This window comes from Podarcis filfolensis (assembly GCF_964270895.1).
Source record: "Podarcis filfolensis genome assembly, chromosome: 18".
Classification (NCBI taxonomy): domain Eukaryota; kingdom Metazoa; phylum Chordata; class Lepidosauria; order Squamata; family Lacertidae; genus Podarcis; species Podarcis filfolensis.
This window is the reverse complement of record NC_139622.1, coordinates 8,038,768-8,064,200: the sequence shown is the minus strand read 5'-3', so window position 1 is coordinate 8,064,200 and position 25,433 is coordinate 8,038,768. Positions and strand designations below refer to the sequence as shown.

General features: G+C 49.0%; 1 protein-coding gene across 1 annotated transcript in view; it reads right to left on the bottom strand.

Moving 5' to 3' along the window:
• CERS4 (ceramide synthase 4) overlaps positions 1 to 22,511 on the bottom strand; it is a 102,854-nt gene extending 80,343 nt beyond the window's left edge. Inside the window, exon 1 of the mRNA XM_083594778.1 lies at positions 22,449 to 22,511. The gene's annotated coding sequence lies outside the window, so the exon portion shown is untranslated. The remainder of the gene's footprint in view (positions 1 to 22,448) is intronic.
• Between the last annotated feature and the right edge of the window lie 2,922 nt (positions 22,512 to 25,433).

The following is a 25,433-nucleotide window of genomic DNA, read 5'->3' as shown; positions in this document are numbered from 1 at the left end:
CCTGTTGTTGTTGTTGTTGGTTGGTTTGCTCGCTTGTTATTAAATAAAAATAAAAAATGTGGTCGGATTCTCCCCGCGAGGAAACTTTCTTTTTTTTTAAATATTTATTATAATTTTTTTCTAATTTACATTTCAAAATATTCATCCAAACAACCTTAAATCAATTGATTTCCCTTCTTCTCGTCCCACGGTTCATTCTGCATGCCATCCATCTCTGCATATTTTACATGAACTGTTGTTGTTGTTTAGTCATTTAGTCGTGTCCGCCTCTTCGTGACCCCCTGGACCAGAGCACGCCAGGCACTCCTGTCTTCCACTGCCTCCCGCAGTTTGGTCAAACTCATGCTGGTAGCTTGAGAACACTGTCCCACCATCTCGTCCTCTGTCGTCCCCTTCTCCTTGTGCCCTCCATCTTTCCCAACATCAGGGTCTTTTCCAGGGAGTCTTCTCTTCTCATACCATTCAGTAATCCATTGACTGATGAAGCGTGTAGCAAAACCTGTAATATATCCGCAGAAAAAGGTAAAGGTAAAGTGACCCCTGACCAATAGGTCCAGTCGTGGACGTCTCTGGGGTTGCGGCGCTCATCTCGCTTTATTGGCCGAGGGAGCCGGCGTACAGCTTCCGGGTCATGTGACCAGCAGGACTAAGCCGCTTCTGGCGAAACAGAGCCGCACATGGAAACGCCTTTTACCTTCCCGCCGGAGTGGTACCTATTTATCTACTTGCACTTTGACGTGCTTTTGAACTGCTAGGTTGGCAGGAGCAGGGACCGAGCAACGGGAGCTCACCCCGCCGCGGAGATTCGAACCGCCGACCTTCTGATCGGCAAGTCCTAGGCTCTGTGGTTTAACCCACAGCGCCACTCGAACAGGTCTCCTTTTGCCCACTCGCGTTATTCTCACCAGGGGGGTGGCTTTGATTTGCCTTCCTGTGACTGATCCATGCATACAGCTTTGTGTTTCCAACTCAAGACCCGTTGAAGAACATCTCATCCAGTTCAATCTTTGAAAAACAGCTTTGAGAAACTTTTTCACATTCTCCAGTGTGCTACCCTTGCCATTGCTGGGTTTGCCGTTCTGTGATTGGACTTACGCTACTTGTTGAACGGTTCATTTATGCAGTCTGTATAACATTTATTGCACATGTACCTTGTTAAGATACAATTGTACATGTTATCCACTCCATGTTTACAGTATCTCCAGGCTTTGTTTTGTACATGACACCTTTGTTGCTTGAATAGTTGCAAGTCTATCTCTATTCTAGCTACTATTCTAGTAAATTTGGTTTTATACTTAAAAGCCAGTTTGTGGTGGTGTTGTTTTGTTGCATTATTATTACTGTCAGCACATTTGATACTTTGTGTATATACCTTGAGATACGACACCTATTTTGAAATAGAGCGTTGCACTAGATACACTGTGAACACCATTTTTATGTGTTATTCGGTTGCAGAAGTGATTTGGTCATGAGAACGGCACTGCAAAACAGAGGAGACCGAGTTTCGAATCGCAGAATTGTAGAGTTGGGCCGGAATGCAGGAATATTAAGCAATGCCCATATGGGAATCGAACCTGCAACCTTGATGTTACCAGTAGCACTATGCTCTAACCAACGAAGCTAGCCAGGTGGCACTCTTTTGTTGTTGAGTCGTTTAGTCATGTCCGCCTCTTCGTGACCCCCTGGACCAGAGCACACCAGGCCCTCCTGTCTTCCACTGCCTCCTGCAGTTTGGTCAGACTCATGTTTGTATCTTCGAGAACACTGTCCAACCATCTCGTCCTCCGTCGTCCCCTTCTCCTTGTGCCCTCCATCTTTCCCAACATCAGGGTCTTTTCCAGGGAGTCTTCTCTTCTTATGAGGTGGCCAAAGTATTGGAGCCTCAGCTTCAGGATCTGTCCTTCCAGTAAGCTCTCAGGGCTGATTTCCTTCCGGATGGAGAGGTTTGTTCTTCTTGCAGCCCATGGGACTCTCAAGAGTCTCCTCCAGCACCAGAATTCAAAAGCATCCATTCTTCGGCGATCAGCCTTCTTTATGGTCCATCTCTCACTTCCATACATCACTACTGGGAAAACCATGGCTTTCACTATACAGACCTTTGTCGGCAAGGTGATGTCTCTGCTTTTTAAGATGCTGTCTAGGTTTGTCACTGCTTTTCTCCCAAGAAGCAACTAGATCCCTCTGGGAAGAGAACACACACACACAGTCGTTCTCTGGGCCCCAGGATCTGGTAGCCAGAGGTAGTTTTATGAATACAGAAGTTCGGTCTTGATCAGGGAGTCCCAAACTGTGGCCTATGGACCACAGCCATCCACAAGCATCACTCAGGTGGACCATGGCTTGTTTTGTGGAGAGGCAGATTTCAGGGAGCGGAACCAGTTTGGTCTCACTGGGTGCAAAACCTGGGGGACACCGTCACTATTATTTAGAATGGCACACAAGATGTGAGGAGGGAGCCGCTGAAATCTGAGACCTCAAGGTCTTTCCCCCCCTTTGTTTTGCCAAATAATATTTGTTTTCCAGATTTTTAACAAATCAGTGCCAAATTGCAACAGATTAATGCATTTCCCCCCAAAGAATTGACTTTCTGCTGTTTGTCCTTAATGGTTCCAACCTTTCCCCCATTGCTGCTCGACATACCATAAGTTAAAGGACCCCTGACCATGAGGTCCAGTCGTGGCCGACTCTGGGGTTGCGGCGCTCATCTCGCTTTACTGGCCGAGGGAGCCGGCGTACAGCTTCCAGGTCATGTTGCCAGCAGGACTAAGCCGCTTCTGGCGAACCAGAGCAGCGCACGGAAACGCCGTTTACCTTCCTGCTGGAGCGGTACCTATTTATCTACTTGCACTTTGACATGCTTTCGAACTGCTAGGTTGGCAGGAGCAGGGACCGAGCAACAGGAGCTCACCCCATCGTGGGGATTCGAACCGCTGACCTTCTGATCGGCAAGTCCTAGGCTCTGTGGTTTAACCCGCAGCGCCCATACGACATACCATATTCATTTCTAATTCACATCCCATTCCTTATATTCAATTATGAACTTTTTGATTTTTTTACTTTTTTTCCTTTCCCGTTATTCGCCAGCTATCGTTTGATCGATTCCAGCTCCTTACATAACAGCGACATCTTCCCTTAAAGAACGAAAGAGGTTTATGCCATCCCCTTGTCCGTCCACTTAAACATCATTGCTTATTATTTCTATATTAATTTTTTCTTTCTTTTCCGTCTTGCGACGGAACGGCAGGCTGTTGTACGATCTCTGCAGCCCACCTGCGAGGTGAGCTGCAGAGATCAGAGGTGACGGAGAGGAAAGGAGAAGCAATTGAAATGCAATTAAAAACCATATAGCACTCAGCACCAGGCAGTACCAGGCAGAGAGAATTTGCTAAGTGGTCCCCTAAGGCCAAAAGCAATTTTCAATCGGTCCCATGTGGGAGAGGAATTTGGGAAATGCAGATGTAGGTGGTTCTCTGGTTAATGGCTGCTTGGCAGACTGAGCATGGATCTCTGACCAAGTTACAGTGGTGAGTTGGGTGCTTGTGGGGAGCTCACAAGTAGTAATAATAATAATAATAATAATAATAATAATAATAATAATAATATATTTAAACTCCGCCCATCTGGCTGGGTTTCCCAAGCCACTCTGGGCGGCTCCCAACAGAATATTATTATTATTAAGTGTTAAAACATCAAGCATTAAAACTTCCCTAAACAGGGCTGTCTTCAGATGTCTTCTAAAAGTCAGACAGTTGTTTATTTCCTTGACATCTGATGGGAGGGTGCCACCACCGAGAAGGCCCTCTGCCTGGTCCCCTTGTAAACACACTTCTCGCAGGGAGGGAACTGCCAGGAGGCCCTCAGAGCTGGACCTCAGTGTTCGGACTGGACGATGGGGATGGAGACGCTCCTTCAGGTATACTGGTCCAAGGCTGTTTAGGGCTTTAAAGTTCAGCACCAACACTTTGAATTGTGCTCAGAAACGTCCTGGGAGCCAATGGAAGTCTTTTGGGTGTTATATGGTCTCAGCGGCTGCTCCCAGTCCCCAGTCTAGCTGCCGCATTCTGGATTAGTTGTAGTTTCCGGGTCACCTTCAAAGGTAGCCCCACATACAGCACATTGCAGTAGTCCAAGCGGGAGATAACCAGAGCATGCACTACTTTGGCCACACAGTCTGTGGGCAGGTAGGGTCTCATCCTGCATACCAGATGGAGCTGGGAGACAGCTGCCCTGCGCACAGAATTGACCCGCTCCTCCATGGACAGCGGTGAGTCCAAAATGTGGGGCATAGGAATTTGTTCATTCCAACCCCTCCAAAATATAGTCCGGCCCCCCACAAGGTCTGAGGGACAGTGGACCGGCCCCCTGCTGATAAAGTTAGGTCCGGTCATGGCTCATCTCGCTTTACTGGCCAAGGGAGCCGGCGTACAGCTTCTGGGTCATGTGGCCAGCATGACTAAGCCACTTCTGGCGAACCAGAGCAGCACATGGAAACACCGTTTACCTTCCTGCCAGAGCGGTACCTATTTATCTACTTGCATTTTGAGGTGCTTTTGAACTGCTAGGTTGGCAGGAGCTGGGACGGAGCAACGGGAGCTCACCCCGTCGCGGGGATTCGAACCGCCGACCTTCTGATTGGCAAGTCCTAGGCTCCACAGCGCCACCCGTGTCCCCTTAGCAGGTATACTTGGAGTTAAATACCATCTGTGAATATTTTCAGGTCGTTCTCTGGGTGTGCTCCCATTTCACAGGGGGATAACTGAGGCCTAGCTGCAGAGGACTGGCCTTTGCCAAAGTCCGAGCCCAGATCAAATCCTGCTCTTCCCTCCCTCTTCCTTTCCCCGCCCTCGGTCTGCCAGCTCCCCCTCCCTGGGACTGTCCTGCTTGATCAGCCTTGAATAGGCCGTCTTGACCGGTGCAAAGTTTTAAATAAACAGCAGAGGCCAAAAGGCATTCGTTCCACCTCTTGCCCCTTGATGGATCTCTATCCCGTGGGGGACAAGAGGCTGCCTAGCGATCAACTTTTGTGTTTCTACCTCGCGAAGGCTCCCTCTCCATGTTCTCTTAGGCCGGAGAGAAAAAAAGCCTTTACAGTAACTAATATTCTTTGAACAGCTGTGCCGATCACTTAGCGGACAAGCTCCTTTGTAATCCAATTCTGGAGGAGCATACTGTACAAACCCTCCCCGTGCCAACTTGGCACGGCCCGTTCGCTGCTGGCACCCCTGGGCGGTTCTGACGTCGCGACTGCACACAAGCTCAGAGCGGCACCTCACGCTCGACCCAGCAAAAAGCAAAAAAACACAACCCAACAACCTCAAACAAACAGCTGCAGTTTTGCCTGCCCAAGTCTAGCAGGCAGGTTGTTAGCCCTGCAGACAGGTGTGGCGTAAAGGTGGGAAGGCACAGATCCAGCCTCAAGTCTCCCTAAAGGAGGGGTGTGAAACCCTTAGCAGAATGAGGGCCATATTCCCTTCTAGCTAAAGCCCCCGGGGCCACATGGTGGCTCTGGGCAGGGAGAGGGAAAGGGAGGCAATTGAAACGTGAGCACACCTGAGATTTCTGCGAGGAAAATAGGGACATCCTATTCCAGGGGTTGACGCTGTGGGTTAAACCACAGAGCCTAGGGCTTGCCGATCAGAAGGTCGGCAGTTTGAATCCCCGCGATGACGGGGTGAGCTCCTGTTGCTCAGTCCCTACTCCCGCCAACCTAGCAGTTCAAAAGCACGTCAAAGTGCAAGTAGATAAATAGGTACCACTCCAGTGGGAAGGTAAACGGCGTTTCCGTGCGCTGCTCTGGTTCGCCAGAAGCGGCTTAGTCCTGCTGGCCACATGACCCGGAAGCTGTACGCTGGCTCCCTCGGCCAATAAAGCAAGATGAGCGCCGCAACCCCAGAGTCGGCCACGACTGGACCTAATGGTCAGGGGTCCCTTTACCTTTACCCCGCTGCTATGGGAAAGCACGTCTTGGTTTAAGAAAGCTTCCAGCATATATAAAAACATAATAAAACATTAAACATTAAAATAAAACTTCCCTTGGGGGTCCGATAACTCCATCACCTCCAACATTTCTCCAAGGAAAATAGGGGCATCCTAGGGAAAAGCGGGACATTTTTGGATCAAATCAGAAACTGGGACGGCTTCTCTAAATCAGAGATGTCCCTGGAAAATAGGGAAACTTGGAGGGTCTGCAATTGTTGCAGAAGAGGGGTTTAAACCACTCTGTGGATTGTCGTTTCCCAAGGGGAATAGGGGTCTACGAGCCTCTCTTGACGTTCTTAAGAAACTACGTTTCCCAGGATGCTTTGGGGGAAGGCCTTATTGTTTGAGGACAGGGACATTCCAAGAAAAATAGGGACATCCTAAGGAAAAGAGGGACTTTCAAATCGGCTAATTCTGGAATTCTACTGTAAGCCAATCAGGTTGTGGATTCACTTATATCTGGAGCATGATTGGGTGGTTCCTGCCAACCAATCATACTGCTGCATTGTTCTAGGACCCATCAGACTGCTGCATTCTGAATCCTATTGTTCTAGGACCAATCAGACTGCTGCCTTTTGGATCCTATTCAACTCAGTACATAACACGGGATGGCTTCTGTGAATCCGGGACTGTCCTGGAAAAGAGGGAGACTCAGAGTGTCTGTCCTCCAACTCATCCCTGACCTTGCATTTCCTGCATGCTCCAGGCAATCTGCACATTCTCCGGTCAGGATGCAGAGTCTCCAAGAATCGTACTCTCCCCCCCTCCACCCCCTTTTCCGTTGAGAAATGTGCAGTTATCTATATCCTTGGGCTGCTGTTTCTCCCCTGCTTAATCTTACATGGCCCAAGAACTATCTCCTGCTAATCAGCCAGACGGTAGGAAGACGTGAGGGTCCCCGATAAAGATTATCTTTTCCCCCTGTTAACGGAAAAATCCGAGGGCTCGCTTGGACAAAAAACAAAGACACCAACCAGGATTACTTGGAGCAAAACAGCAGCCTGTAGGCTTGGCCTTTATGGATCTGTTGCAACAGGGTGCTCCCCTCACCTGCAGGAGAGAGGAGGGACCCAGAAAAATGATGTGCAAGGCCTTATAAAGACTTTTGAAATTGCCACCCACGGCGGGGTGAGCTCCCGTCTTTCGGTCCCAGCTCCTGCCCACCTAGCAGTTCAAAAGCACCCCTACGTGCAAGTAGAAATAGGTACTGCTTTATAGCGGGAAGGTAAACGGCGTTTCTGTGCGCTGCGCTGGTGCTGGCTCGCCAGAGCAGCTTCGTCACGCTGGCCACGTGACCTGGAAGTGTCTCCGGACAGCGCTGGCCCCCGGCCTCTTAAGTGAGATGGGTGCACAACGCTAGAGTCGGAGACGACTGGCCCGTACGGGCAGGGGTACCTTTACCTTTTAGATCAAGACCACCCCCAGAAACATCATACATACATCACAGAAGGGGTGTAACCTAAGACCACCCCCCAGATACATCACACCTACATCACAGAAAAGGCGGTCTACAACAGAAATTTGAATGTTGTTTTTCTCCTGTCCTTGTTTATCTCCTGTCTGGCAGGTTACTTGATTGGATTTCCTGGGTAGCCTGGCCAGTCTTTTGTAATGATAAATACTTAGTTCCTGGGCCAGGTCACAGGCTCACACCCTAGTCATATCTTAAATGTGCCCTTAAGACAGGATTTGTGAGGAAGGAGACAATGGGGAGGTTTCCCACTTTGACCTTGCAGAGAAAACATTTGCTCAGTTTAGGAATCAAAATGGTTCCAGGTCGGTCTTCCTGTGCTGATCTATGTATGTGCTTGGTTGGTACACTTACGAACATTACCATATATCTAAGACCATAAAATTCCTATCATAGCCCAAGACCTATCCCCTGCTTATCAGCTGGATGGTAGGAAGATGTGAGGGTCCCTGATAAAGATTATCTCTCCCCCCCGCCCCGTAAACCGGCCCCAGCTGGTGAGATTGCAAGCGCATTCACATGACAAGCGCATGCTGGGTTTTTGTTTCAAAGCTGCCTAATTTATCATGGCTTCTTGTCCATGCGAATCCTGGGAACTGTAGCCAATTGAGGAGCTGAGAACCCTGTTAAAAATCTAATGGGGGATTCACAGTCCCTGACGGCGCCATAAGTACTTTATCCCTGCTGGCAAAGGAATCGAAGAATCGTAGAGTTGGATGGGACCCCCAGAGGTCCTCTATCCCAACCCCTTGAGATGCAGGAATCTCACCTAAAGCATCCATGCCAGACGGCCACCCAACTTCTGCTTAAAAACCTGCAAGGAAGGATAGTTCGCCATCTTCCTGAGGGGAGACCGTTCCGCAGTCAAACAGCAGAGTTAAGGGCAGTGCTGGATTTACGTATAAGCTAAACAAGCTATATCTTAGGGCCCCACTCTCTTGGGGGCCCCAAAAAATTTAAAGGGAAGAAAACCTGGATGTACATTTCCAAAATATAAGATAAAAAACAAATAAAATAAAACCTACATACAGCAACAGTATTTTGTGGTGTGTAGGCTCCTGTGATGTAAGTCATGGGCCCCGCCTGCTAGCCTGCTCCCTAAAATATTCCTGGTTTGCTTCTTTCTGATGCGGGTGGCGCTGTGAGTTAAACCATAGAGCCTAGGACTTGCCGATCAGAAGGTCGGTGGTTCGAATCCCCGCGACGGGGTGAGCTCCCATTGCTCGGTCCCTGCTCCTGCCAACCTAGCAGTTCGAAAGCACGTCAAAGTGCAAGTAGATAAATAGGTACCGCTCCGGCGGGAAGGTAAACGGCGTTTCCGTGCGCTGCTCTGGTTCGCCAGAAGCAGCTTAGTCATGCTGGCCACACAACCCGGAAGCTGTACGCCAGCTCCCTTGGCCGATAAACCGAGATGAGCGCTGCAACCCCAGAGTCAGCCACGACTGGACCTAATGGTCAGGGGTCCCTTTACCTTTTATATATGTTGGAAGCTGCCCAGAGTGGCTGGGGCAACCCAGTAAGATAGGTGGGGAATAAATAGCAAAATCAGTATTATGGAATGGGACGTCCCTATATTTTCATTGGAGAAATGATCGGAGGGTATGGAATAGGATAGTCCTAGCCAACTCTCAGCCCCTTTAACAGACCACATGTTATGTACTAACCTTGGATCCTAGATCAATAGGTAAGTAGGATCCTAAAATGCAAAAACTGATTGGCTTGCAGGAGAAGACCAATCAGGCTCCAGGAGGGAAGCAGAATCAGCCAATCAGACGGGACTCATTGTGTAAATACAGTGGTACCTCAGGTTACATACACTTCAGGTTACATACGTTTCAGGTTACAGACTCCGCTAACCCAGAAATAGTGCTTCAGGTTAAGAACTTTGCTTCAGGATGAGAACAGAAATCGCGCGGCGGTGGCGGCGGCAGGAGGAGGAGGCCCCATTAGCTAAAGTGGTGCTTCAGGTTAAGAACAGTTTCAGGTTATGAACGGATCTCCGGAACGAATTAAGTACTTAACCTGAAGTACCACTGTAATGTATATAACAGCCTGAGGTTTGTGGGGGCAACAAAATCACTGTTTTACAAGCTGCAATTAAGAGCATGAAATCACTACAGGACTCCGAGTCATAGCTGTCAACTTTTCCCGCGAGGAATCCTATTTGGAATATGGGAATTTCCCTTAAAAAAAAGGGAAACGTTGACAGCTATGCTCCGAGAATATTTCACCACAGTTCCCAGAATCCTTTGGGGGAAGACAGGATGGCTATTTAAAGCTGTATTGTAGTGTTATAAATGCAGATTGTGAACGGGACTTGAATGGTTTCCCGCAGTGTCGAGAACACTGTTTCCTGCTGGTCGTTTTGCAGTCAGTTTCGGATGCCTCTGCCTTCCACACAGAAACATTTTTGGCTCTAGGCCTTGTCCTGTTGGAGAGAGAGAGAGAGAGAGAAAGAAAGAAAGAAAGATCTGGTGGGCTTCCTCTTGTCCCTTCAGACGGTGGCGCACACATTTCCTCTGCCCTCCCCAGTCAGCAGTCCTTGAGCGAGGCAACCTCGTTTGGCTAGCCAGGGATTCCCCCAGGCAGACCTCACCCTTTGTGAAATATACTCAGAGTCGCAAAGTGATTTCATGCTCTTTATTCAGCTCATAGTGGTGAGGAGGAATGAATGAAAGTCCCCTCAGGGTATCTGCTTTATATACATTATTTACACAACGGGCTGCACATGATTGGCTAATTCCGGAATTCTACTGTAAGCCAATCAGGTTGTGGATTCACTTCTATCTGGAGCATGATTGGGTGGTTCCTGCCAACCAATCATACTGCTGCATTGTTCTAGGACCAATCAGACTGCTGCATTCTGAATCCTATTGTCCTAGGACCAATCAGACTGCTGCCTTTTGGATCCTATTGTTCTAGGACCAATCAGACTGCTGCAGTTTGGATCCTATTCAACTCAGTACATAACACTTTGACTCCAAACGCTCCTCTTCTCCCCCTCCCGCCCTATCTGATCCTGAACACGAGTTGATCTTTGGACAGCACATCAGCAAAAAAACCCACAGATCCCTCGTTCGCCTAATCTGGCACCGAGAGCTGCTGACATGTCACCGGAGAGCGATTGCATTCACATCTCTCCCGATGATCCGGACGGGGCAATGTCTGTTCAGCGAGAGGGTTAGATTGTGCTGACACCAGATCTCCGGATTTCTTGGAAAGGAAGTGAGGACATGGCCGCGGGGAGGGCTGCGAGGCTGGGAATTGTCTCTGGGAAACAACCAGGGCCTTGTTTCTGCCCGGATGGGAACTGATGTGTGTGCCATGTGTGTGTGTGTGCGGCACGCTTTTTCCTTTTCACCAAATCTCGCGTCTGCTTGGACTCCCAACCCTGAGCTCAGTCGCAGCTTTGACCTGCAATTACCAGGCCTCTGAATCTCTCTCAGAAAAACAACGCAGAAGTTCTTTATCCTCTAATCCCCTTATCTCAGGGGTTGCAATAACTAAGTGGTCCCGGTGTGACTCTGCTCATTCTTAGAACATTCAGTAAATATGTTCCCTACATGTGCCTGGTAGTTTGGAGGGCTCTCTGCCCTGAAGACCTTACAGTTTAAAAAAGGTCAAATATTCACGTACAGGCCTGGCTCGCTTGTGACACCAAACCATGGTTTGCTCATTATTAAACCATGGTTTGGCGGCATCCTGCTCAAACCTATGTATATAATTTTTTAATTAAATTTTGTTCCACAACTTAACGTGCTAATTTTTACATCCTTGAGATATCAATGAGTTTCCTTCTTCTCTTTCCATGGTTCATTTTGCATACCATAAACTCCTGCATATTTTACAAAAACTATACAATTCGGTTTCCCATTATTACATCCTTATTTACACTGTTGAATTTATCTTAAGGCTGCCAACAGTTTCAAGTGTATACAACCCCCCCCCTATATATTCAATAAATGTTTTCCAATCTTCTCTAAATGTTCTCTTATTCTCTTCTTGTTCTCTTCTTCTATAAGTCTGCAAGCTGCACATATTCTGTCAACTTAAGTTGCCAGAATACTTTGGTTGGGACCTCACTCGTTTTCCATTTTTGGGCTAACAAAACCCGGGCTGCAGTAACATAAATAACCTTCTTTTTTTTTTTGGACACCTGGGAATTTCAGTCTGAATTATCCCCAACAGAAAGGACTCTGGTTTTTTTTTGGGGGGGGGGGAGTACTTTTAAACATTTTCCCCCCAATTCATTATAAATTATTTCCCAATACTCTTTTACCCTTTTAAAAGTCCATGACATGTGAAAGAACATTCCTTCAGCATCTTTGCATCTCCAGTGCTTATCTCATTCAGTCTTATGCATTTTGCAAGCCTAAAAAGGTAAAGGTAAAGGGACCCCTGACCATTAAGTCCAATTGTGACCGACTCTGGGGTTGCGGTGCTCATCTCGCTTTACTGGCCGAGGGAGCCGGCATACAGCTTCCGGGTCATGTGGCCAGCAGGACTAAGCCGCTTCTGGCAAAACCAGAGCAGCGCACGGAAATGCTGTTTACCTTCCCGCCGGAGTGGTACCTATTTATCTACTTGCACTTTGACATGCTTTCGAACTGCTAGGTTGGCAGGAGCAGGGACTGAGCAACGGGAGCTCACCCCATCGCGGGGATTCGAACCGCCGACCTTCTGATCGGCAAGCCCTAGGCTCTGTGGTTTAACCCACAGTGCCACCCATGTCCCTCCTTTGCAAGCCTACTCGGAGTTAAATTCCATCTGTGAATCATTTTCAAGTAGTTCGCCTTCAAAGAATAACATGCTGTGAACTTCAAGTCACTTTTCCAGAGTTTTCCCCAGAGGTTAAAATCTATGTTGTGACCTATATCTATTGCCCAGTGTGTCACAGAGCTCACACCAACAGCTTTGCTATGCTTTTATTAAGAATGGTTGCTGGTCGCTCAGCTATTTCTTTTTGAGCAAGACTTGATGCAAGGAGCTTCAATTTCCGATTACAGTAATCTCTTCCAGCTATAATTAACCTTCTGAGTCCCTCAGCTCTGATTCTTACCAATATCCCATCCAGCCCTCTGGGCCTTTCAAGATCTGCCCACTAAAGCGGCCGTCTCCCTTTGCCCAACGCTAGGGCCAGAACTCACTGCAGATGGTGACAGTAGCCACAAAATTAAAAGACGCCTGCTTCTTGGGAGAAAAGCAATGACAAACCTAGACAGCATCTTAAAAAGCAGAGACATCACCTTGCCGACAAAGGTCCGTATAGTGAAAGCTATGGTTTTCCCAGTAGTGATGTATGAAAGTGAGAGCTGGACCATCAAGAAGGCTGATCGCTGAAGAATGGATGCTTTTGAATTCTGGTGCTGGAGGAGACTCTTGAGAGTCCCATGGATTGCAAGAAGATCAAACCTCTCCATTCTGAAGGAAATCAGCCCTGAGTGCTCACCAGAAGGACAGATCCTGAAGCTGAGGCTCCAAGACTTTGGCCACCTCCTGAGAAGAGAAGACTCCCTGGAAAAGACCCTGATGTTGGGAAAGATGGAGGGCGCAAGGAGAAGGGGACGACAGAGGATGAGATGGTGGGACAGTGTTCTCAAAGAAACCAACACGAGTCTGACCAAACTGCGGGAGGCAGTGGAAGACAGAAGTGCCTGGCATGCTTAGGTCCATGGGGTCACGAAGAGGCGGACATGACTAAACGACTAAACCACAAGAACAAGGGCCGGAACTGTTTGTCTTTTGGCTCTCCGAAGCTGCAGAGTTTTTGACACCGAAACAAGTGGATCCCGTTGGGCAGAGGCAAAGGCCGACTCCCCTGGCATTGGCTGCTGGCTACCAAAGGCTTCTTGGCTCCCATGCACACACACACACCCCGCCAACGTCTCCCTCTCTCATTTCCGGAGAGACACAGAATGCAAACCCATCTGCGTTGCTTCTACAGGAAGCTGTGAGCAAGAACCTCTCTCATGACGCGGGTTATTTATAGCCCCTTATCGCAGTCCCGGCTTATTGGCAAGGCCTTTAAAAACAAGTATTGTACCCCGCATGGCTGGGTGCCCACGGCGCATGGGACAAGCGCACCTCACGGTGGCATTGACGGCGCACTAGGTGCCTGCCCCCCCGGCAACTTGCCGTTGCAAAACTCAGATGCCCACGCCAAGGGACAGATTCCTGAGCAAACTTCGCTCGGCCTCATCAGGCCACATTCCCAAAAACGCCGTTCCTCTGCAGCGGCAGGGTGCAGACACCTCATCCGCCATTGCTTCTCCTCTGTGCATTGAACAGACAAGGCAAGTTTGCTTTTTTCCACCAAAGCAGCAACAAGGACTTTGCTCTCCATATGAACCTACCCGGACCCTGAGATCATCTTCTGAGGCCTTTCTTCACGTGCCTCTTCCTTGAGAGGTCCAGAGGGTGGCAACGCAAGAACAGGGCCTTTTCAGCAGTGGCTCCCCGTTTCTGGTATGCTCTTCCCAGGGACGTTCGCCTGGTGCCTTCATTATACACCTTATGGGCCAGGCAAAAACATTCCTCTTTAACCAGGCCTTTGGTCGATTCACACCTCATACTGCTTTTAAACATGTTCATGTGAAGTGTGTGTGTGTGGGGGGGGGTGTTATTGGGTCAGTCTCGTTCTCGTTTTCATTATTTCGTGTTTTTATCTTGTGATTTTATGCTGAGACCTGTGGATATAGGGTGGCATAAAGGTAAAGGTAAAGGCACCCCTGACCGTTAGGTCCAGTCGTGGCTGACTCTGGGGTTGCGGCGCTCATCTCGCTTTATTGGCCGAGGGAGCCGGCGTACAGCTTCCGGGTCTTGTGGCCAGGAGGACTAAGCCGAACCAGAGCAGCGCACAGAAACGCCATAGGGTGGCATACAAATTTCTTATTTTATCTGAAAGCTGCCTTCAGTCCCAGTCAGGGGAAAGAATGTGGATAAATAAATATATCATCAACAGCATAGAATTGCTGGACCCCCAAGCAACCCCCTGCAATGAAGGAATTGTAGGAATATTGTAGGAGTTTCATTATTCAGATGGGACGCGGGTGGCGCTGTTGTCTAAACCATTGAGCTTAGGACTTGCCGATCAGAAGGTCGGCGGTTCGAATCCCCGCAATGACGGGGTGAGCTCCCATTGCTCGGTCCCTGCTCCTGCCAACCTAGCAGTTCGAAAGTGTGGGTGAACATATCAGACGACACAGCAATTCTTCAAACAGCTCTTCTTTATTCAGATGCCAGAACAGAACTAACTGAGGAGCTCAGCCAGCCTGCTTATATAGAGCTCCAGAACAATTGTAACTGTTGCAACTTTCTAAAACTATCCAATCACAGAACATCACTTTTCGATCCTTCATTTGCATAACTATCTACAGTATCCCCCTGCTGGCCCAGGGTGAGAACATCAGTACATAACAGAAAGCACGTCAAAGTGCAAGTAGATAAATAGGTACCGCTCCGGTGGGAAGGTAAATGGCGTTTCCATGCGCTGCTCTGGTTCACCAGAAGCGGCTTAGTCCTGCTGGCCACATGACCCGGAAGCTGTACGCCGGCTCCCTCTGCCAATAAAGCGAGATGAGCGCCGCAACCCCAGAGTCAGCCACGACTGGACTTAACGGTCAGGGTTCCCTTTACCTTTTTATCATTATTCATCGAGCTCTACACAAACTGGCATCCGCTCTCCGGAGTTTCAGGCAGCTGCTGGGCTGCGGGCAGGAACCGAACCCAGGACTCTCTGCATGCCTGTCTCAGCTTACAAGCGTACAGAGGCCAGGACGCCTGTCTTATCAGCAACTGCTTTGTGAATGGCCAATGCTGATAACATGAAATCATTGCTGGGTTTCGTTTTCTGCACGACAGTTGCCTCTGACCTCGTTTGTTCCCCTCTTAACCACATCCCAGACATGCGCATTGATTCAGAAAGACAAACAGACGGACAGAGACTCAATAAATAATGCCTTTGCAACTGGTCAGCAAAAAAATTAATGTTTGCCACAGGACTTCCTGTTGCTTCTGCTACAACAGAGTTATTTATTTATTCCATTAAGATACCACTTCCTCTGCCCCCGCTGGCAACCCTGTACATGGAAGGGTTTTTTAAAAAAAATATATTATTCTGTTTATATATACAGTGGTACCTCAGGTTAAGTACTTAATTCGTTCCAGAGGTCTGTTCTTAACCTGAAACTGTTCTTAACCTGAAGCACCACTTTAGGTAATGGGGCCTCCTGCTGCCGCTGGAGCATGATTTCTGTTCTCATCCTGAAGCAAAGTTCTTAACCTGAGGTAATATTTCTGGGTTAGCAGCGTCTGTAACCTGAAGCATATGTAACCTGAAGCGTATGTAACCCGAGGTACCACTGTATGTTCAAAGCTGCCCAGAGTGGCTGGGGCAACCCAAACCAGTCAGATGGACAGGGTATTAAAAAAAATAAAATTATTATTATTACTATTATGATGATGGAATAAGACGTCCCTAGCTTCATCGGAGAAATGTCGGAGGGTATGAGAACCTCCTTTGCTCCTAAACGCAGGGGTCAGCAACCTTTTTCAGCCATGGGCCGGGCCACCGTCCCTCAGACCATGTGGTGGACATGACTATATTTTCGGGAAAGAAATGAACGAATTCCTAGGCCCCACAAATAACCCAGAGATGCAGTTTGAATAAGAGGACACATTCTACTCATGTAAAAACACGCTGGTTCCTGGAACTGAGAAGGTGATTGGGCTGCATCCGGCCCCTGGGCTTTAGGCTGCCTAAAGGTAAAGGTAAAGGGACCCTTGACCATTAGGTCCAGTCGTGGCCGACTCTGGGTTGCAATGCTCATCTTGCTTTATTGGCCGAGGGAGCCGGCATGCAGCTTCCGGGTCATGTGGCCAGCAGGACTGAGCCGCTTCTGGCGAACCAGAGCAGTGCACGGAAACGTCGTTTGCCTTCCCACTGGAGCAGTACCTATTTATCTACTTGCACTTTGACGTGTTTTCGAACTGCTAGGTTGGCAGGAGCAGGGACCGAGCAATGGGAGCTCACCCCGTCGCGGGGATTCGAACCGCCGACCTTCTGATCGGCAAGTCCTAGGCTCTGTGGTTTGACCCACAGTGCCACCCACGTCCCATTTAGGTTGCCTACCCCCGTCTAAACGGGTTTCTGCGTCAGTCTGGGTTGTAACCGTTACCCTTTGGAGAAAAAAAAGCAACCGCTACCAGTTTAGGACTGTTCGATGGGGCATTTAATCTCAGCAACGATCTGGTTATAAAGTCACCGCGATCTGAGCCCAGCAAAGCACGTGTTTTTCACAGGGAGGGTTCCAAGTTCAATCTGTTTCCATTTCTGCTTAAAAGGAACCTGCAGGAGCGGCTGGGAAAGCTGTTTCTCTGCTTGAGTCCCTGGAGAGTCAAACTGGGCTGCGAGGCAGCTTCCGAGGTTCTTAATTAACCCTCCACCCAGAACAATGAGGACTGGAGTCTTGATTTGTTTTTAGCTTGGTGGTAGAGCACAAGATTTGCATGTTCCAGGTTCAGTCCACAGAATCTCCTGGAACAACTGGCGGAGACCCCCTCCTCTTTAAATATCTTATTTTTCCTTCTTTAAATAATTTCAGGGGGGTGGGTTCATGTTGTTGAGTCGTTTAGTCGTGTCCGCCTCTTCGTGACCCCCTGGACCAGAGCACACCAGGCACTCCTGTCTTCCACTGCCTCCCGCAGTTTGGTCAAACTCATGCTGGTAGCTTCGAGAACACTGTCCCCCCATCTCGTCCTCTGTCGTCCCCTTCTCCTTGCACCCTCCATCTTTCCCAACATCAGGGTCTATTCCAGGGAGTCTTCTCTTCTCATGAGGTGGCCAAAGTCTTGGAGCCTCAGCTTCAGGATCTGTCCTTCCAGTGAGCACTCAGGGCTGATTTCCTTCAGAATGGAGAGGTTTGATCTTCTTGCAGTCCAGGGGACTCTCAAGAGTCTCCTCCAGCACCAGAATTCAAAAGCATCCATTCTTCGGCGATCAGCCACTACTGGGAAAACCATAGCTTTTACTATGGGTTCATAGCTGTCAACTTTTCCTCTTTTTTCAAGGGAAATTCCCTTATTCCAAATAGGAAAAGGGAAAAGTTGACAGCTATGGGGGGGGGGTGGTTACAAGAAATTTTCCGCCCTGGGTACCACCTGACCTTGCTACACCACTGCCCAGAAGGCTGTTGCAGGCTAGGGCAATCAACACTGCTCTGGACAGACACTCCCCCCCCCCCAAAATGTTTCATTTATTTACACATGCAACAACAGCAGCAGAATCTTATATGCACAGAACAGGAAAGAAGAGGATATACTCCAACAGTAGAATAATGGATTTTAAAGCAAATGGACTGTGAGGAACTGGCGGAACAAACAGCAAAAGTAAGAGAACAACACGAAGGACTCCGCACGGAAGAACAGAAGCCCTTTTTGGAATATCTGAAAAAAATATCGTAATCAGATGAGACCGCGAGCAGGGTCTGAAATATTGATAATATATGAAACAGAAGAATATTTCTTAGGTACCTCAAGAACCAACTCTCTCCAAATTGGAGGATGGAAGGAGGATAACAGATTGAGGCTGAATCCTGACAAGACAGAAAGACTGTTTTGGGGGACAGGAGGCGGGCGAGTGTGGAGGACTCCCTGGTCTTGAATGGGGTAACTGTGTCCCTGAAGGACCAGGTGCGCAGCCTGGGGGTCATTCTGGACTCACAGCTGTCCATGGAGGCACAGGTCAAATCTGTGTCCAGGGCAGCTGTTTACCAGCTCCATCTGGTACGCAGGATGAGACCCTCCCTGCCAGCAGACTGTCTTGCCAGAGTGGTGCATGCTCTAGTTATCTCTCACTTGGACTACTGCAATGCGCTTTATGTGGGGCTACCTTTGAAGGTTGACCCGGAAACTACAACTAATCCAGAATGCGGCAGCTAGACTGGTGACTGGGAGTGGCTGCCAAGACCACATAACACCGGTCTTGAAAGACCCCCATTGGCTCCCAGTACATTTCCGAGCACAATTAAAAGTGTTGGTGCTGGCCTTGAAAGCCCTAAATGGCCTTGGACCAGTATACCTGAAGGAGCGTCTCCACCCCAATCATCCACCCTGGACACTGAGGTCCAGCTCTGAGGGCCTTCTGGCGTTTCCCTCCCTGTGAGAAGTGAGGTTACAGGGAACCAGGCAGAGGGCCTTCTCGGTGGTGGCACCCTCCCACCAGATGTCAAAGACGTGTCTGGTGTTTTTTATAGGGCGGTATGCAAATTTAAAAAATAATAGTAAAATGGGATTGAGAAAGGCAAGGAGGGAAAGGTGAAAGAGAAATGTATAACGAAGTTAGAATATGGAATATATACCGTATGCAAATGTTTTAAAGCTTAATAAACAAAAAAATTGACTACAAAAAACAACAACCCGACACTGCGCTGGATGAAACTATGGTCCGCATAAGGTCGCTCCCTCTTGCCTCTCAGATATCTCACATCTAGAAACCCAGGCGAGGCAGACGGCAGCATTTGTGCTCGTGTGCATTTCAAAACTGCTTCTGCAGCATCGGCCAAAAGGCCCAAAGACGCGTGACATAATAAGGCCATTGTTCTATCTCAGAGAGGCAGCAGAGAAACAGGGGCTTCTCCCGGGAAACGGGGGCAGTCGAAACAGTTCAAAATCTTAGAATGTTTTCCAACTCTCCAGCAACACTCATTATGAAATGTGAAGCCTGCCTTTTGGAGTGAGTAATAATAATAATGAAATTTTATTTATACCCCGCCCTCCCTGGCCAGAGCCGGGCTCAGGGCAGCTAACACCAGTAAAATTACAATGAAAAAACAACAATTTAAAATACAGGTTAAAATATACTGTATTTTTTGCTCTATAAGACTCAGTTTTCCCCTGCTAAAAAGTAAGGGGAAATGTGTGTGCGTCTTATGGAGCGAATGCAGGCTGCGCAGCTATCCCAGAAGCCAGAACAGCAAGAGGGATTGCTGCTTTCACTGCACAGCGATCCCTCTTGAGGTTCTGGCTTCTAAGATTCAGAATATTTTTTTTCTTGTTTTCATCCTCCAAAAACTAGGTGCGTCTTGTGGTCTGGTGTGTCTTATAGAGTGAAAAATACAGTAATTTAAAATGCAGCCTCATTTTAATAGTAGCCCATAGATCAAAACCGTAAGGGGAGGGAAAACATAAGGGTCAGACTGAGTCCAAACCGAAGGCCAGGCAGAACAGCTCCGTCTTGCAGGCCTTGCGGAAAGATGTCAAGTCCCGCAGGGCCCTAGTCTCTTGTGGCAGAGCGTTCCACCAAGTCAGGGCCAGTACTGAAAAGGCCCGGGACCTAGTTCTAGGATAGGGTTCAATTTTTTTAATTTGCCTAAGGGGGGGGGGAGCGAGGGGACACCTGAAACTCTTCCTGATTCCCACTCCTAATGTGACGCCTTGAGTTTTGTTTAGGATTGTGAGACTCACACGACTTTTAAGCAGTCCTCAAATAGGGTTGCTGCCAGGTCAGAAACTCAGGTATATATAAAAAAGGTAAAGGTAAAGGACCCCTGGATGGTTAAGTCCAGTCAAAGGTGACTATGGGGTTGTGGCTCTCATCTTGCTTTCAAGGGAGCTGCCGTTTGTCCACAGACAGTTTTCCGGATTATGTAGCCAGTGGGACTAAACCGCTTCTGGCGCAACGGGACACCGTGACGGAAACCAGAGTGCATGGAAATGCCGTTTACCTTCCTGCTGCAGTGATACCTATTTATCTACTTGCACCAGCGTGCTTTCGAACTGCTAGGTTGGCAGGAGCTGGGACAGAGCAACGGGAGCTCACTCCATCGCAGGGATTCAAACTGCCGACCTTCCGATCGGCAAGCCCAAGAGGCTCAGTGGTTTAGACCACAGCGCCACCACTTAAACCTAGGTCTTGCTTGCCACAACGGAAGTCTATTCCCCCTCAAGGTCCCTTCCAACGTTGCAGTTCTACGATTCTATGATCTCAGCTGCATTGCTTGAATGCAGCTTGCTCTTAGAACAATTTGCTTGTCCCAGAATCCAATAAGGAGAAGCACACACATTGGAAATGCAAACTCAGTGGCGTAGCGTGGGGGGTGCAGGGGGGCCCGGCCGCACCGGGCGCAACATCTGGGGGGGGGGCGCTCGCACTCGCAGCTCTCTGCCCCTACCTGGCTCACTCACTCTCTCTCACTGCAGTGCTAGCTGTGCGAATCCGATCCGAGCCGCCGGGTCGCCGCCCACTGTGGAGGGGGTGGGTGCCAGGCGTGCGGTGCGGAGAGAGAGAGAGGGACTATCTGGGGGAGGGACAGTGCAGCGACCGCCCAGCGCAGCGCTGAGCGCAGGAGAGAACCACACCAGACCAGCCCAGGCAGCAGCAAGAAGAAGCTGGCAGCGGCGGCAGGTTAGGGGTTAGGGGGCGCAAATTACTTGCCTTGCCCCGGGTGCTGACAACCCACGCTACACCACTGTGCAAATTAACTATGGACCAAGACAGAGGTTTTTTTTAACTGTGGTCACCAACTCTGGCCGCCAACACAAATCTCCACATAGTTGCAACTGGACCTGCCACCAGTTGCAAAACACACCTGGTACCTGGGGAATTTTGAACACTACTAGGGATAATAATAATAAATAATAAAAATTTTTATTTATATCCCGCCCTCCCTAGCCAAAGCCGGGCTCAGGGCGGCTAACAACACTAAAGGATGTGAAAGGGACGCGGGTGGCACTGTGGGTTAAACCACAGAGCCTAGGACTTGCCGATCAGAAGGTCGGCGGTTCGAATCCCCGCAACGGGGTGAACTCCCGTTGCTCGGTCCCTGCTCCTGCCAACCTAGCAGTTCGAAAGCGCACCAGTACAAGTAGATAAATAGGTACCGCTCTGGCGGGAAGGGAAACGGCGTTTCCGTGCGCTGCTCTGGTTCGCCAGAAGCGGCTTAGTCATGCTGGCCACATGACCCGGAAGCTGTACGCCGGCTCCCTCGGCCAGTAAAGCGAGATGAGCGCCGCAACCCCAGAGTCGGCCACGACTGGACCTAATGGTCAGGGGTCCCTTTACCTTTACCTTAGGGATGTGAAAGGGCTCATTTCCACCCATTCCTCTCGGAATCTGCTGTGTACAGCAATGTTTCCGTTCTGCTGCAGTTTGGGTTCTGCAGAAACACCAACATTATTCTGGGTTGCCGTTTGCCATGGCCAAATTTACCAATGCAATTCTTTACATGATCGTCGCAGCATTCATTTGAACGACGGCAGCAGGGGGCGACATAATCAGTATCACACCAGATGAAAATATTGATCCCAAACTTCAGACGGTGGGGAGGGTATGACGACAGAGAACACCAATTATATTGTCCAAATCTCTCCATTCACTCACCCATTATTTGCCCCCTTCCCCCTTCTGCCTCAGTATCCCCCCCCCAACCACCTTTGGAAAGAAACAGGACAAGATTTGATCGAATCGCTCCATAAATCACACATCAAAAGAGCAAGCAGAATCCATTTCGACTCCACCATCGGAAAGCCTAAGTGCGTCCAATATGCCACATCAACGCCTATGTAAAACGAAACATTTTGCTGCCGCAGCTCAACCCTACAAATCAAAAGGGAGCAGGGCAGGCGAGCGTCGAAACGAACCTGCATCCTTAAAAAACAGACTCTCCACCGCAGTTTTCTTAAAGGGATCCCAGATCCCTTTCCACGAGCTCTGCTGCGAAGGAAACTCCCAAGTCAAATGCACTTATAACAGAAAGCTCACTCCAATATTTCATAGAATTGGAAAGGGCTACAAAGGTCATCCAAACCAACCCCCTTAGTAAGTGCCCTCTGAGGCTCCTCGGCTTTTACAATCCTATTCCTGGCAGGCACTCAACAGGCCTGCGCTGTTGCAAAACAGCACTGGTTGGACATCTGCCTGTCGCACCCTCTGTCTCAGGGTGCGGGGCAGGAAGAGGCGAGGTGGGCACACCTGGGCATATCGGGGCAGTTTCCCCCTTACCTTCTCCAGCTGCAGCTGAGGCGAGAGCTCTTCACCCGGGTGACCCGTTCGGAGAAATTACCCAAAGTGAAGTGTTGGCTGGCCTTGGACTCTGCAGACCAAAGTTTATTAGCTGATGGCTGTCGGGAGACGAATGCCAGAGAGTTAGCAGATCAATGTCTGAAGCCACGGGAGGGAGGGGGAGCCCGGCTGGCTGGCAGGAACAAAAGGCAGATGATAACCAGACACCTTTCCCCCAGAGCAAGATCTCCTCCGTGGCATTTGTTGTTGTTGTTTAGTTTAGTCAAACTCATGCTGGTAGCTTCGAGAACACTGTCCCACCATCTCGTCCTCTGTCGTCCCCTTCTCCTTGTGCCCTCCATCTTTCCCAACATCAGAGTCTTTTCCAGGGAGTCTTCTCTTCTCATGAGGTGGCCAAAGTATTCCGTGGAATAAAGGGCAGTAATTTCCCGCGGAGGTTAGCCCCAAAACTGGAAATCGCAAGAAATACCAACAACAGAAGAATGGCAGATGAAGATGTTGGAGTTTTTGGAGCTGGCCGACCTGACTGGAAGAATCCGCGGTCAGGAAGAAGAGGAGATACAAGAGGATTGCAAGGAATTTAAAGAATATTTAGCTCAATATTGTGATATAAGAGAAATAGAAAATTTTTGGAAGTAATAAACAGGCTTAGGGGTAGAATAAGAATGTTGTTGTTTAGTCAGTTAGTTGTGTCCGACTCTTGGTGACCTCATGGACCAGAGCACACCAGGCACTCCTGTCTTCCACTGCCTCCCACAGTTTGGTCAAACTCATGTTCATAGCTTCGAGAACACTGTCCCACCATCTCGTCCTCTGTTGTCCCCTTCTCCTTGTGCCCTCCATCTTTCCCAACATCAGGGTCTTTTCCAGGGAGTCTTCTCTTCTCATGAGGTGGCCAAAGTATTGGAGCCTCAGCTTCAGGATCTGTTCTTCCAGTGAGCACTCAGGGCTGATTTCCTTCCAAATGGATCGGTTTGATCTTCTTGCAGTCCATGGGACTCTCAAGAGTCTCCTCCAGCACCAGAATTCAAAAGCATCGTTCTTCGGCGGTCAGCCTTCTTTATGGTCCAGCTTTCACTTCCATACATCGCTACTAGGAAAACCATAGCTTGAACTATACGGACCTTTGTTGGCAAGGTGAAAAAAGCAGAGAGCAGAGAATAAGAATATGTGCTAGTAAATATTAAGGATCAGAATATTAATAAAGGAGAATAGGTTAGTAAATGGAAGGAATCCATATAATTAGAAATATGAATTTGGAGAACTGTTATAATGAAATTCAGTTAGAGGGGGTTTGAGGAAGTCAGTTATCAATGTAATGAGAATTAGGTATTTGAAGAAATAATGTTTCTTTGTGTTTAGTTTATTCTTGTAATGTGTGTTTTTTCTTTGTTGTGTGTTTTGTTACATTATTTTTGTGATTAATGTTGAAAATTAAAAAAAATGGGCGGGGGAGTAATTTCTCGCGGAATGGGGGTGAGGAATAGCTCCTGCTGCCCCTGAGGTCCGCTGAGAAATCGCAGCGCACCTCCAGTTGGAATCGCATAATTATAGAATCGTACAGCTGGGAGGGACCCCAATGGCCATTGGGCAATGCAGGTGTGATGGCCTGGGATTCGGACTCGGAGGCTGAACCTGAGGAATCCCAGCCTGCACAGGAGTCCCCACCTCCAGAACCAGCTGAGCCGGGGCTGGGGCTTGAGCCTGAAGGGTTCTCACCTGTACTGGGTCCTCAGGTGAGTCTGCTCTGGCTCCTGAGGTGATGAAGGACCCATTGCCTGCAGCTGCTCCACTCTCAGCCCCATCAGGGGAAGCTGAGGTTGCCTCTGGGTCCGGTAACCCTCCAGCCTCTCCTGAGCTGCAGAGGCTCAGGGCAGAGAGGCGGAGGGAACTAAGTTCCCACAGGAGGAGCGCTCGCCTTCAGGCCAGAAGAGGCGAGTCACCTGTGGACCGGGACCACCCTATGCCTTGGGGCAGATAAAAGCCAGCCAGCCCCAGCCCCAGGTTGCAGGAGCAACATTGCTGGTAGCTTGTTCCTGCCGGCACCCTGTCCTGCTCTTCTGCCAGAGTTCCTGACCTCACCCGGCTCCCTGCCTTGGACCCCGCTTCAGCTTTGACGGACAGCCTCCATACCGCACCCTCGACCTCGGACTGGATTTGGACCTTGCCGCACAGTTAGCCCTTGGGACCAGCACAGCAGGACAGCAGCATAGCAACATGGGCATCCATGATGGATGGCCAGCCATGGTCTTACGGTCTGACCTGCCCCACAGGGTTGTTGTGAGAAAGGAACCTGGAAAGGGCAGAACCATGTTGACTCCTTGAGCCCCTGGGAGCAACAGCAGAACTTGCAAGTGTCAGTCTTTTCCAGGGACAGTACCAGATTTACAGAAGCCGTCCAGGTTTCCGATTGGATCCTGGATTGTTCCACTTTTTCTTGGGGAAATGTTGGAGGGGATGGAATAGGACGTCCCTATTTTCATCAGAGAAATGTTGGAGGGGGTGGAATAGGACGTCCCTATTTTCACGGGAGAAATGTTGGAGGGGATGGAATAGGAAGTCCCTATTTTCATTGGGGAAATGTTGGAGGGGATGGAATAGGACGTCCCTATTTTCATTGGGGAAATGTTGGAGGGGATGGAATAGGACGTCCCTATTTTCATGGGAGAAATGTTGGAGGGGATGGAACAGCAATATAGAAATGTAATAATAATAATAATTTGGAAAACTTTAATTCACTCATGATGTGAAATCATACATATAATTAAGTATGTGGATGGGTTAACAGTTTGTAATTGTTTATTGCCGTAATAAGTTGCATTAGCAGGGGTTAAGGTCCTCCTGACCTGTCTGGCGTAGCCTTGATCTCAAGCCAGGACATACCCATTAAATCTCTTTTCAAACAATAAAAGTTTATAGGGCTCTGTTTACCAGGCCAGACGCTCTTCTCACCAGAGTTTGCTT